Consider the following 15,496-nt stretch of genomic DNA (forward strand, 5'->3'; position numbering starts at 1 on the left):
CAAGGGAATTTTGCCTTTAAATTTTAAATCCTCCTTGGGAATTCAAGAGTTAGGAAGAACTGTTCAAATCTAGGATATTCCTAAATTTATTACAGAGTTATATCTTCATGAAGGTTTTACTTGGAGGACCTTAGTGGGCCATTTCACTTCATTGAAGAACTTGGCTTACTTACTTTTTCCATGTTGTCCTGACGGTCCTTGACCTCCACCTCCAGAGAGCTGGGATTAAAGGCCTTCTCTACTACCATGTCCAGTTTCTTTGAAGAACTTTCAAAAAGAGCTGCATTGGAAAATGTGGTCAGACATAATTCAGAATTGGAAAGGAAGTCAGTTTTCAAGCACAGGTTTAAAGTGATTTTTAGTTTGTTTCATTAATGGGATATTACTAAGTTTCCAAGTGAACTTCACACTGTCCTGAAGAGGCACCAAACAGTATCAGCAGGTGCTCCAGTTGCCAGACTGGTGACAAGAGGCTGAGACAGGAGGACTGCTGTAAGTCCAAAGTCAGCCAGGCTAGAGAGTCAGCTCTAAGCCAAGCAGGGCTGTATCGTGAGTCCTTGTCTCAGAAAGACAAATAAGCAAAAGACGCAATAGATGGTCCCAGAAGATGAGTTCTGAGTCGGGAGGCGGGATGGCCTTTGTGCGGTGTTGGCCTCCAGCGGTGAAAAGGAGAGCTACACTTTTGCTCTTGACCAAAACCCTGACCACAGCCCCCAGAAGATCAAGTGTCTCTAGGTTATAATTGGAGAAATGCTGTGGGCTCGTTCTTGACTCTTCTTTCCATGTGAAGTTTGGCACTCTCAACTTCTCTTTATGTCCTCACGGGTAGGACTCTTGGAAAATTTACTCACTAACTGAAGCAGAATTCTATTTGTGAATGAATATAAAGATGGTGCTTTCCTGAGGCCATGTTGGCACCTAAGGGTCATGCTGCCTCCAGGGTCATGCAGATTGAGGTAGCCTGCATTGCCACCCAGGGCCACACTGATGTCGGGGCACTAACTGTGGCCAGAAGCTTTGTAAGCCTCCATCCTGCAGCCAGGGTCTGTGTTGATGGCTGTCTGTGGCTGCTGTTGCCATTGAAGGCCCATGCAAACTCCCGGGGTCTGGGCCACCACCTGAGGACATGTTGGATTCTGGGACCACACTTCTGCTGGGACCATGCTAATCTGGGAGGCCTGTGCTACACTTGAGGTCATGGTGACATCTGGGCCCAAGCTGCTGTTGATGGTCATGTCTGTCTAGGTCCATGGTCCTGCTGCAGATGGGGTCTGTGATGATGTCCATTGTCCATGTTAATACAGAGGCCCATTTGAATTATGTGTTGAAGTAAGAGGGCTATGCTGAGCTGGCCCTGCCTCTTACTGGCCCAGGAGAAGCTGCTCCCCGCTACCAGAGAACTGACTGGAAGAGCTGGCCCCATCTTCACCATAGACACGGGAGAGCTGGCTCTGTCCCTCACCTAAGGGGGGTGTGTCTCAGTGTCCCAGACAGACCAACTCAGCTACCACACAGGCCCACCCCAGCCAACATCTTCTCTATCTATTACCTTCTGGAGCTTGTGTAAAAGGAACGGTCCTGGGGAACCATAGCTGCAGGATCTCCGTGACTCGGGGCAAACACAGGATACCTGAGAGGAGTTTGGGAGAGGGTCCAGTATTGATGATGGTACATCAGAAGCCAGAGGCCTTAAACCTGACCAGCAACACATTACACAGCAAACATTTGCAAGTAAAGCTGTTTGAACAAAAGGGTCTCCTGAGTGACACATCGCAGCTCCCAACGCCGCTAAGACAAATGAAGAGGCAATGGAGAGGTGGGAAAGACGGAGGACAGAAGTGGGGTTTTTATTTGCTTTTTGTTTGTTTGCTTGTTTAAGTTTGTTTGTTTTAATATTCTTATTTGTAATTTTATTTTAAAATATTTCTTTTTAAGTTTTCCTTTGGTGAGGATGCCACAAAAGTGAGGGGTGTTTACAGAAGGATTGGGAAATGGGTGGGATTGGGGTACATGATGTGAAATGCCCTAAGAATCAATAAAAGAATTGTCTAAAAAAAGATGATTCAGCCTTTAATTCCAGGAGTTGTGAGGCAAAGGCAGGCGGATCTCTGTGAGTTCAAGGCCAGCCTGGTCTACAAAGTGAGTTCTAAGACAGCTGGGACTGTTACACAGAGAAATCCTGTCTGGCGGAGAAAGATAGTGCTTTGATTTTTTTTTTTTTTTTTTTTTTTTTGGTGCTTTCCCGTTGTTTCTTTGTGTTATTGATCAATTGGTTCTGAGGGCAAATGAAACAAAGAACACTGTTTAAACCTAAAAATTAACAACAAAAAACCCTCACTATATTCAAATTGCATGGTGGTTCCCAAGGTTTATTCGAGTGTTTATATAGATACACCCATATAGGAAATTTATATTAGCATGTAACTGATTTTCTTGCTTGCCTATTTAACTATATCTAGAATTAACTAAAACTAAAAATGGAGGGGCATACCTGTGAGGGACTTTTGCTCAGCTTGAAATGAGAAGATCCACACCTTTAACCCAGATCTTTTGAGGTAGGAAGACCCAACTATTATCTAGGCCACACCTTCTGCTGGAAGCCTACATAAAGAGATGGAAGAAGGGAACTTCACTCTGCCTGTTTGCTCCTGCCTTAATGAAAAGCCCATTCCTTCGCTGGCCTTGGAGCCTACTGTAGAAGGAACAGCGGGGCTGCATCCTGCCATCCAGCTAGCTTTACCCAAAATAATTACACTGAAACTGTATTCTTTTAAACACTGCCTGGCCCATGAGTTTCAGCCTCTTATTGGTTAACTCTCATATCTTGCTTTAACCCATATCTGTGTAGCACCACGAGTGGTGTCTTACCAGGAGAGATCTTAACCTGCGTCCATCTCGGAGAGTAGAGGCATGGCGACTGCTTATGGTGACTGCCTGAAGCGTCTCCCCAACTCTGCTTCCTTTCTCCCACAATTCTGTTCTGTCTACTCCGCCTACCTAATTTTCTGTCCTCTTAAAGGGCCAAGGCAGTTTTTTTATTAATCAATGAAAGTAGCACATAGACATTCCTCCATCAGCCTACTTCCTTGGGATTCTGATGTATACTGAAGTTAAGGCATCCAGCCTGGTGGGCTGAACATGCTGGATTCTTGAACCTTCTGTTCATGTGTAGTCATTGTTTGACCAGGTAATCGTAGCCTATAAGTCATCCTAATAAATCCCCCTTCTGTATATATGGAGACATTCATTGTTTAAGTTCTGTTTCTCTAGAGAACCCTGACTAATAAAGATTTTGATACCAGAAGTGGTTCTAGACTCCAGAGGAACCGAAGTATGTGGATGAATCTCTTACACATCTGGAACAGGCTTTCCAATTTGCTAACAACTACAGTTACCCAGGTTTCTCCATTTTCTCAAGAGTTACCTGAGAGCTCAGAATACAGAAAGTCCATAATCTGAACTATTTTACAAACTTAAGGAGACAAATACTTTTTATTATCCTGATTCACCAATTGTGAGAAGCAACAAATTTGGTGACTTTGTATATAAAACTTTATTATGGAAAAATAAGGACAATTATTATGCTGTTCAGTTACTCTTAGTATCTGTGGATAAATTGACAAAGGAAAAGAATGTGCTCCTTGATAAAATTAACCAACTTCCAGCTCTCAGAATACAGGGAAGGATAACAATTAACTTTGGGATAAAAAAATGACTGGCTCAAGGTGTGCATAAACAATCTAAAAGTTTCTAAGTGTGACCCGGAATATAATTTTCAGTCACAGAGCTCAAGATCTGGAAACTCAAACTGAAGCTTTCCTTATACATCTGGCTGAAGGGTGTTGGCTTTTAATGTAAGGACATTAACTGGTAAAGAACAGGATCCTGTAACTTGGAATGGGGATGTATGGGAGGACCCGAAAGAAGCCAAGAACTTTGAACTCTCAGAGTCTCAAGGGTTTATTTCACCTGAGGAAGTAGTTTCTCCACCCACATCAAAAGATGCACTCACACCCCATTCCCTGAAATATTGCTTTTTCCATAATCGTTCACTGTCTTCTAAACCAGTAGTAACTTTCTCTGAAGAAAATGTCAAGCAAGATAGTACTGATGCCTCCCGTTAATGGTTGCTGACAGTCAGATTCAAGGCAAAGCAGGCTTCTAGAGGGAGGTGAAAGTGTGGTCCATGAGAAGGTACACTGCACCACTAAAGAGCTTAATGACAGTGTCAATTCATTCAAGCAGAAGTCTGGGGAAGAGTTGTGGGATTGGATTTTTAAGGGTGTGAGATAATGGTAGAAGGAACATAAAACTGGATCAGGCTGAGTTTATTGGTATGGGCACTCAGAGTGCAGATTCTAGGTTTAATATAAAGGCTCACATAGTTTTTTTAAATAATTTATTTATTTGCATTCGTGTTTGCCTACATGTGCGTTTGTGTATGGGTTCTAGATCCCCTGGAACTGGAATTACAGACAGTTGTGAGTGGCCATATGGGTACTGGAAATTGAACCCAGTTCCTCTGGAAGAGCAGCCAGCGCTCTTACCTGTTGAGCCACCTCCCTAGCCCCCTCACACAGTTTGAAAAAGTGTCAAAAGTTTGTTTGAATGGTTGACTGAAACATCTGTCAAAAGATGGCCTACTGAAAAGGAGTTAGTTGTCTATGTCTGATATCCCTTGGCTTAATGTTGATGAAGGGATTTTAAGGCCCAGAGAAACAGCAATGGTAGAGTGAGTATATTGTGTTTTACAGTTTTAATCCTTCCCAATGGGAAAGCCCAGAAAATTGTCCTTCATAACCCTCCTCCTAAGAGATGCAAAATGATGAGAGGGCACCAGCACATTTGAAGAGCTTTGGGGTCACCCCTTCCTTTGTGCCAGACCTTAGGGTTGGGGGTGTTGATGCTCAGTTAGAGGGATAAAATGCAATGGGTTTAACTGGGTTCTGAGGAGGCAGGGGCCAGGTGGCAGCCCTGAACTGCCAAGGGCAAGTTGATTATAGTTAGTGTCGTGGGTAGTATAGACAAAGCAATGTCCCTAATGACCTGACCCACAAAAGTCAGCAGGGGTGAATGATTTTGTGGCAGAATGACTCCTATGGGCCTTTGGCACTGGCTGATAAATCTTGGTGTTTCCAGGCACGAAATAGACAGGAATCCCACTGAAATTTTGTTTGATTGGTGTAAGTGGAAAAATTCTGAAACAAATAAAAGGAAGGCTACATTGAATCATGACCAAAGGGAACCTCAGCCCATGAATTGCTTGCCAGACGAGCCAGTTTGCAGACCCAGAATCGCTTGAATTAAGAGGTGGCCAAGTTCCTCTGATAAAGTATCTCTCTCTCCCTTTCTTTCTTTCTTTCTTTCTTTCTTTCTTTCTTTCTTTCTTTCTTTCTTTCTTTCTGCCCTTTCTTTCTTTCTCTCTCCTTTTTTGTTTTTGTTTTTATTTTTATTTTTTGAAACAGGGTTTCTCTGTGTAACATTCCTTGCTGTCATGGAACTAGCTCTTGTAGACCAGATGGGCCTCAAACTCACAGAGACCCTCCTGCCTCTGCCTCCCAAGGGCTGGATTTAAAGATATGTCCCACTACTGCCAGCTAAACTTTTCTTTAATTCCTTTTCAGAGGTTGCAAATTTAGCAGGTAGGATCTTGCCCTGTGGTCACCATTCTCCTTTTTCAGTTTCATAATCTGTTTATCTCCTTGAACACAAGATTTAACTCTATTTCACTTCCTTTTCTCAATCTGTAAATTTTTTTCTTCTCAGTTTGCTCTTTTTCATTATAAATCTTCATTAGAGTTAACATTAATATCCACGGAATTAATCTAAATCTCTTTACTTTAGCCTCAGGCAAACTCTTCTGACAAGGGCAAAAAGTAGCCAGTTCTTAAACAATATATCCTAAGAATGGAGCTACCTGAGGGTTGTCAAGAGACTTGACCCTAGAGGGGTTCCCAGGTTTCCAGGGAGACGCCCCCAGTTAGTTCCTTGGGCAGCTGAGGAGAGGGAGCCTGAAAAGGCCAGTTCCTATAGCCATACTGATGAATTTCTTGCATATCACCATAGAACCTCCACCTGACGATAGATGAAGAAAATGTCAGAGCCCCACATTGGAGCACCGGACTGAGCTCCCAAGGTCCTGATGAGGAGCAGAAGGAGAGAGAACATGAGAAAGAAAGTCAGGACCGTGAGGGAACCTCCAGCTGGCGACAGATGGGGAAGGTGACTGAGCCCCACATTGGAGCACTGGACTGAGCTCCCAAGATCCTGATGAGGAGCAGAAGGAGCGAGAACATGAGGGAGAAAGTCAGGAACGAGAGGGGTGCGTTCACTCATGGAGACGGTGGGACAGAACTAATGGGAGACCACCAACTCCAGTTGGAATGGGACTGATGGATCCTGCGACCAAACCCGTCTCTCTGAATGTGGCCAACAGCAGGGGCTGACTGAGAAGCAAAGGACAATGGCTCTGGGCTCTGATTCTTCTGCATGGACGGGCTCTGTGGGAGCCTTCTCAGCTTGGTCGATCACCTTCCTGGACCTGGGGGGAGTTGGGAGGACCTTGGTCTTAGCATAGAGTGGGGAACCCTGATGGCTCCTTGGCCTTGAGAGGGAGGGAGGGGAGGTATGGGTGGAGGGGAGGGGAGGGAAGGGGGAGAAGGAGGGGAGGGAAGGGGGAGGAGGAGGGGAGGGAGGGGGGAGGAGGAGGGAAGGAGATGTAAATTTTTAAATATAAAAAAAAAAACCATGAGGAAAAAAAAAAAAGTTATTTAACTATGTGTCTTCCTAGAACTTTAGATTGCCTTCTTGGGTTTTTCACCTCCAAACTATTTGACAAAAACATCTTAGTTTAACTTTAAGTTATTTTCAAAGTTTTGTTTCAGCTATGATGAACTCTGAAACCTGTGAACATACCTACAAATATTAAAATTACAAAAACTGAAACTAAAAAAAAAAAAGAATGCTCTCTAGGTCACATATTAATATTCTTACCCTCTGAAACCTCTTGATCTAGGCCCTCCCAGTCCAAATAATTCTTAACACCTCTGCCTTCCATGTTCCTACTAGTATGGCCCACTAAGCAGCACTTAAAGCACCCCACTGCTTTCCCAACACAAGTACTAAAGTTCAAATTCCTCCAAACGAAAACATGGTCAGGCCTGTCACAGTTATACCCCAGTCCCTGGTACAAACTTCTGTCTCAGTTAGGGTTTCTACTGCTGTGAAGAGACACCAGGACCACAGCAGCTCTTATAAAGAAAACATTTAATTGGGATGGCTTACTTATAGTTCAGAGGTTCAGTCCATTATCAACAGGGTGGGACATGGTGGTGTACAGGCAGACGTGGTGCTGACGAAGTAGCCGAGAGCTCTACACCTTACAAGCAACAGGAAGTAGTCTCAGTATCACACTGACCTAAGCTTCGGCAAAAGAGACTCCAAAGCCCACCCCAACAGTGACACACTTCCTCTACCAAGGCCACACTTACTTCAACAAGGCCATACCTCCAAATATTGTCATTCCTTTTGGGGGCCACATTCTTTGAAACCAACACAGTGGGGAAAGGAAACAATCAGACTTTCTGGGGTCTGTTGGATACTAATTCTGAATCAACACTGATTCTGGGAGACCACAAGAAACATTGTGGCCCTTCAGTTTAAATAGGGGCTTATGGAAAACAGTTGATCAATGGAATTTTGGCTGAAGCCGTACTCACACTAGGTCCAGTGAGTTTGCAAACTCCTCCCAGGATCATTTTTCCAGTTCCAGAATATATAATTGTGATAGATACATTTAGAAGTTGGCAGAATTCTCACAGCTGTTCACTGAGCTGTGGAGTGAGGGCTATCATGGTTGGAAAGGCTAAATGGAAGTCTTCAAAGTTGTCTCTGACAAAGAAACTAGTGAATCAAAAACAGTATCACATCCCTGGAGGAATTACAGAATTTAGTGCCACCATTAAGGACTTGAAAGATGCAGGAAGGGAGGTTCCTACCACATCTCCTTTTAACTCTCCTATCTGGACAGTGCCAGAGGACAAATGGATCAGGGAGAAAGACAGGTGGCTATTGAAAACTCAATCAAGTAGTGACTCCAATTGCAGCTGCTGTACTAGATGTGGTAACTCTTCAGCCCTATCATAACTTGGTTAGAAGGCATCTTGATTGTTTCTTCCAGAAAATATCACATTGATGTACTACTATATTTACGACATTTTGCTAATTGAACCAACTGAGTAGGACTCATTGGTAAGATACAGAGACAGTAGAGGATAGGAAATTAATCCAACCAAAATTCAAAGACCTGTTCCTCAGTGAAGTTCTTAGGAGTTCAGTGATGTGGGACATGCAGAAATAGTCTTTCTAAGGTAAAGAATAAGTTATTGCACCTAAGCCCTCCCACTGGCAAGAAAGACACACAACCTTTAGTGGGCCTATTTGAATTTTGGAGACTGAACAGTTCTCTCTTGGGTGTGTTACTCTGGCCCATTAACTAAGTGACTTAGAAAGTCGCTAGCTTTGTTTGGGGTCTGGAATAGGAGAAGGTTCTTAAACAAGTCCTGGCTCCTATGTAGGCTACTCTACCACTTGAACTATATGATCCAACAGACTCGATGGTACCTGAAGTATCAGTGGCAGATAGGGATATTGTTTGAAGCTTTAGCAGGCCCCTGTAGGTGACTCACAGAAGAGACCTTTGGGATTTTGGAATAAGCCTCTACCATCATCTACAGATAACTATTCTCCCTTTGAAAGACAGCTCTTGGCCTGCTTTTGGGCCTTAGTGGAAGCTGAACTTTTAACAATAGGCCACCAAGTTACCATGCAACCTGAGTTGCCCATCATGAGCTGGGTGTTATCTTACCCACCAAATCATAAGCTAGGACATGCACAGTTGCAGTCTGTAATCAAATGGAAGTGGCATATTTGTGATCAGGCCAGAGCAGGTTCCATGAAGAATTTACCCAAATGCTTATGATTGCTACTGCTGTTATCTGCTGCACAGCATGCACCTAAAGCCTTATGGAGTGTGCCCTATGATCAGCTGACTGAGAAAGAGAAGACTAGGGCCTGGTTACAGATGGTCCTGTATGTTATTCAGGCACCACTCAGAAGTGGACAGCTGCAGCATTATAATCCCTTTTGGGAACAACCCTGAAAGACGCTGGTGAAGGAAAACCTTCACAGTGGGCAGAACTCTGGGCAGTATACATGGTCATACATTTTGATTGAAAGGAGAAATGGCCAGATGTGAAACTGTTCACTGATTCATGAGCTGTGGGCAACGGGTTGGTGTTGGGGCACAGCACAAAGGAACTTGTACCCACAGATCTCCAAAGAAACCAGGAATGTTAAGCTCACAGGATTGTCTTTTCAATGGGAAAGATATAAAGAAAAAAACCAAAAAACAAAAACCATGCTTTTCCACCCAGAAATCTGGGAATTGGAAGGGATTAGCAATCTAGCATCTGTGTTATCTTTTAGGCCAGGCCATGTCAAGCTCATCCAACCAGGACCAAAGATGGCTGATAATCCAAATGACCGACCCTTACAACCAAGGGATGCTCAAGCTCCCACAGCCAAGACCAGAGAAGCCTAACAGTCTAAATGACTCTTACATTATCTGTTTAGCCAGAGGTTCCTCCAAATTTCTAAAACCAGTATCAGTGGTGGCTAATAGCAAGATGGCCTCTACACTATCTGTATGACCGAGTCAAACTTCGATGCTTTCTTAGGCCCTTTAAGCCAGTACAGATAGCCCATCTCTAGAACCCAGCTTTCTGAAGAAATGACATGTGCCCTGAGTTGAGTGATGATGTAGACTTTCTAGTACACCAGGGATTGTATTACACCAGGAAACTTTTTTCCAAATTATACTGTGTTTAAATGTGTTGGGAATAAACTGCCTGGTGTCATACTGTACAAGTCTGATCTGGGTTGATGAAATTGATCTGACTGAGCTTTTATTCTCATCTCCTCACAGTTTGTTTCCATGCATGGACACCTGCGGGGTCCCCTCAGACTAGCTGGATGGTCAGGGACTTGGAAAGAACATGATTGGGAAATTCGTGAGAAACTCATCTGAGGAAGTATGTGGAGAGATCTTTCCAAATGGATGAAGGATGTGAAGACACTTGCGTCCCACGTAAATGCTCATCAAAAGGTGACTTCAGTGAGGAGTTCAATAACCATGTAGATAGGATGGCCCATTTTGTGGATAGTAAGTTTCCTTCCCCAGTTATTCCTGTCATTGCCCAATGGGGCCATGAACAAAGTGGCCATGATGACAGAGAAAACATGGACTTCTGCTCACCAAGGCTGACCTGGATACAATTGCTGCTGGATGCTGGATCTGCCAACAGCAGAGACCAACACAGTACCAGATATGGCATCATTCCCCAGGGTGACCAGGCAGCAGCCTGGTGGCAGGTTGACTACCTTGGACCACTTTCTCTGTGGAAAGGACAATGCTTTGTCCTTACTGGAGCAGATTCTTATTCTGGTTATGGATCTGCTCTTCCTACATGTAATGCTTCTGCCAAAAGCAGCATTAGTGGACTTACAGAATGCCTTATCTACCACCATGGTATTCTACACAGCATTGCTTCTGACCAATAAACTCAATTCATATCCACCAAGTGTGACAGTGTGCCCACGATCATTTACCATTTTACTCACCATCCTGAAGTCACTGGCCAGATAGAAAGATGGAATGGCCTTTTGAAGACAGTGCCAATTAAGTAACAGCAGCCTGGATTGAATTATCTGGGCCGCAAGCTGTAAGTCATTCTAATAAATCTCATAAATATACATCATATATATATATATATATGTGATATATATGATGTATATTTATGAGAGAGAGGTTCATTCTGTAAGTCCTGTTACTCTAGAGAACTCTAATACACACATAATTAGTATGTAAGTGCATATACATACATGATATTTTTAATATATATGTATATATATTCATGCACACACAAAATTGTGTCATTGCTATTATAAATATCTAGAATGCATATTGCACAATTATGTTGCCCTTTATTATGGTTAGTGACTTTTTCAAAAGATTTCTCAGATCAAGAAGTAGCAATTGCTTAACTGAATGTGCATCAAGACCACAGAATACTCACTAAAACACAGACTGACAGATGCCCAGTGTGAGGCTTCTACCTGAGACTCTCTGCATTTGTGACAAACAGCCATTACTCTGAAAATCGCTGGATAACTGGGTGTGTTGGCACAGATCAATAAGCTCAGCCCTTGAAAGACAGAGGCAGAAGATCAAGAGTTCAGTAGCAAGCTCAGCTACATAGTGAGTTCAAGGCCAGTTTGGACTCCAAGAAACCTTGTCTTTAAAAATTCAAAATAATCATAAATAAATATATTTTAAAAGAAAATCTCTAGATAGGCAATAAAACATCGATCAAATACTTTTTCAAAATAATTTTGTTGCATGTACTTATTTTTTTCTCTTTTATTTATTTATTTATTTATTCATTATGTATACAATATTCTGTGTGTATGTCTGCAGGCCAGAAGAGGGCACCAGACCTCATTACAGATGGTTGTGAGCCACCATGTGGTTGCTGGGAATTGAACTCAGGACCTTTGGAAGAGCAGGCAATGCTCTTAACCTCTGAGCCATCTCTCCAACCCCCTGCATGTACTTATTTATTGTGAGTTTGCATTGCTATATCACACAGGTGGAGGTCAGAAGACAACCTGCAACCTGAACTGGCCCTATACTAGAGCCACTCTGATGATTATCTTGCATATCACCATAGAACCTTCATCTGACGTTGAATGGAGATAGAGACAGAGACCCACATTGGAGCACCGGACTGAGCTCCCAAGGTCCAAATGAGGAGCAGAAGGAGGGAGAATATGAGCAAGGAAGTCAGGACCGTGAGGGGTGTGTCCATTCACCAAGACAGTGTGACTGATCTAATGGGAGCTCACCAAGGCCAACAGGACTGGGATGATGGAGCATGTGATCAAACCGGAGCATGTGATCTCTGAACGTGGCTGATGAGGAGGGCTGACTGAGAAGCCAAGGACAATGGCACTGGGTTTTGATTGTACTGGCTTTGTGGGAGCCTAGTCTGTTTGGATCCTCACCTTCCTAGACCTGGGTGGAGGGGGGAGGAACTTGGACTTCCCACAGGGCAGGGAACCCTGACTGCTCCTTGGACTGGAGAGGGAGGTGGAGGGAGATGGGGGGAGGAAAAGGGAAATGGGAAGAGGGGAGGAAGTGAAAATTTGTAAAATTATATAATTTAATTTTTAAAAAGGAAAAAAATAAATTCCCACTCGCAAAAAAACAAAAAGAAGACAGTCTGCAGACATCAGTTCTCTCCTGCCACTGCGTGCATCCCAAGAGCCCTTTACCCATTGAGCCCTTCTGCTGGACCTCTCACAGCCATTTCTGTCCCGGTCTAAGTAGGTAAGGTTACTCCCTTACCTACTTTTGTTTCCAATAGTTCTCAGTGCCCACAGTCAACTATAGTTTATGTTAAATTAAATGAAAAATTCCATAATTAAATAATAATTTTCAAATTGTACCCTGAATAACAAGATGAAATTTCATGTTCTCCCATTTCATCCTGACCAGAACATAAAACATCTCTTGGATGTAGTATGTAGGTGTATCTATGCTATATAAGTTATTTGATGCCACCTTGGTTTTTGGAGAGCTGTGATCTCAGCGTAGCTGTGTTTCAGCCACCCTGTGTATCCATCTTAACACTGTGTCGTAACATCTGTACCGGGCACCCACTGCACTCCATTACATAAAAGAAGCTTAACAATATTTCAGCTTCTCACAAGAAAAGAGTACAATATGAGAAAATACTGGAACTGGGAATGTAGCTCAGCTGATAGAGGGTTTGCTTTGGGTGCTTGCCCTGGATTCAATCCCCAGTAAAGCATAAGACCAGGTGGAGTACACAAATTTATAATCCCAGTACTTGGGGGAATGGAGGCAGGAAGATCAGAAGTTCAAGGTTACATGGTAAGTTCAAAGCCAGCCTGGGCCATGAGAGACCCTGTCTTAGTGGAGGGTGGGGGAGAGTAAAGTCACATAACTTTTATTATAGTATGCTTTTATAATTGTCCTATTTAATCATTAGTTATTGTTAATATCTTTCTATCTATATATAATATATAAATTAAACTTTTTCATAAGTATATGTTTATAGGAAAACATCATAAAATGTATACAATATACATATTTATAGCTTCACTCACCCACTGGGAATCTTGGAACATATTCCCTGTGGATAAGGGCTAATAATCTGTTTTAATTTCATACTTGGAGATCCTTATTTGTCCTCCTGATCTCACAAAGCTTATTGCAATGACTAGCTAAGCTTAGACTAGGAAAGCCAGTACCAGTCTGAATGTCTGGCCACAGGGATCATGAACGTGCATACCTCCACCATCTCAGAAAACAACACTCTGAGTTTCCCTTCTTGGCTGGCATCAAAGGATAGATTTAGAGACAAGAAGCGAGGGTAAGTTTGGAGAGTGCCTTTGTCGGTGCACAAGGCATTCCTGTTATAACATGCACTAATTAGATTAAAGGTAGCAAATCTCCACGGGCTCTAGTGACAAGTGTCGGGGACTGTGATTCTTGCTTCTAGCACCCACAGACAGAGAAAGGTTAGATGTTCAGTCCAAAATGACATAGACTGATGAAGGCAAGGAAACATAATACAAATGGTTCAGAGAATTAGTGGCCAGAGTAAGTGAGGAGCTAGTTGTGGAGTCAGGGGCTTTCAGTGAGTTTCAGCGCCTGCACGCTCACACCCGTCCTGTGAGAGTTCCTTAGGCATTTGGTGACCGCGCTTGTTTTAACACGATGTCAAGGCCTCATTTGTAGCTGATTAGATCAGGGACTGTGTCTAGCCTAAATAGCTAGGGCTATGCAGGTGCAAGATTCTGGGTAGTGGTAGCTGACTTAATCATTTCTTCTGTGCTTTTAGAAAGAGCAGATGCAGCTGACAGCACAGGGCAGAAGGACAAAGGCACAAAGAAAAGGCGACAGGAAGGAGCGGTGGAGAGAGGGAAAGTGGGAGGGAGGGGGAGAAAGAGGGAAGGGAGGGGGAGAGGGAGGAAAGAAGGGAGAGAGGGGGAGGGAGAGAGACCCATGAAGACCCATGAGAGTTGGCCAGAGAGAGAGAGAGAGAGAGAGAGAGAGAGAGAGAGAGAGAGAGAGAGAGAGAGAGAGAGAGAGAGAGAGAGAGGGAGAGAGAGAACAGGCAGAAGGAAGTCAGTAGGCAAATGAAAGAGAAGGGAATATCTCAGTAGCAGATGGGTCCCCAGGGTTATTCTTTTTGCAGCTGCTGTGGTCACCTCCTCATTTACAAATAACAGTTCCTTCTCTGAGATCCTACAATGAAGTTTTTCTTGTCCTTATGAATAAGCTGAGATAACCCCCACTGTGTTCCTAGAGCTTGCAAATGTATCTTTGTTAACAGAAATAAAAACAAGAAAAGGAAATAACAAAACCAAACAAAGAAAGAGACTCAAGAAGAGATTGTCGGAGGCCTGAATTTTGGGCCAAAAGTAAAATAGAATCTGAGTAAATTCTGAATTGCTTCATTTCCATTAAAAACCATGAGGAAGGTCTGACTGTATATCAAATAATTTAGCCGACCTCAGGGTACCTCAGGCCAGGTTCCTGTGTTTGAACACTTGATTCCATCAGGTAGCACTGTTTTGTGTGGCTTTGAAGCCTTGGGAAGGTGGGGCTTAACTATTGGAATTGTATCCCTGAGTTGGGGGAGGGGGTGTTTTAGAGCCTGCCCACTATCACCTTGCTTCTGGTCCTCTCTTTCCTGGTCTACTGAACATATAGCAAGAATATTGTAACATCCCCACATCAGGCCCTCAAAGAGAAGGCATCTACCACAATGACTAACTTCACCACCTTGATAGATTGTACCTCCTAAAACCATGAGCCAAAATGACTATTTCCTTCCTAAAACCACTTAGTCAGGTATTTCATCATGGCAATACAAAAAGTAACTACCCCAGAGATCTTAACAAGGAGCATCCAGGCAGGACGGTGGTGGGTCTTGCCTGGTATCCTAACACTTTGAAATAGTGGCAGGGGAATCAAAACAAGTTGGAGGCCAACCTGACCTACTTAGTAAATTCTAAGTCATCCAGGACCCCAAGGTGGAACCCTATCTCAAACCAAACAAATCCACAAACAAATGTGAAAATCCAACACAATATAGAACCCAAGCACAAAGGATACCTAGTGTCAAGAACATAGATTCAATGCCTCTTCTATTACCATCTCTGGGTATCCACAAACCTTCTGCAGCAGCTTAATTAAGTCACCATATCACCTGGATCATGGCATACCCCACACTTTATTCTGTTTGTCCGGCATCTGTGTATCTGACTAGACTGAGTGTGGGAGTCCCATGAAGACGGGGCAAATCGGTTCACTGTAGTCACTACTCGGCTTGGAGCACCTAGG

At 43.3% G+C, this 15,496-nt stretch overlaps 1 pseudogene; it reads left to right on the forward strand.

Annotated features, from left to right (window-relative positions):
• The first annotated feature begins 1,665 nt into the window (after nucleotides 1–1,665).
• On the forward strand, nucleotides 1,666–10,620 carry LOC121677162 (annotated as a pseudogene).
• The last annotated feature ends 4,876 nt before the right edge of the window (nucleotides 10,621–15,496 follow it).

This window comes from Arvicola amphibius, chromosome 4 (genome assembly GCF_903992535.2).
Source record: "Arvicola amphibius chromosome 4, mArvAmp1.2, whole genome shotgun sequence".
Taxonomy (NCBI): domain Eukaryota; kingdom Metazoa; phylum Chordata; class Mammalia; order Rodentia; family Cricetidae; genus Arvicola; species Arvicola amphibius.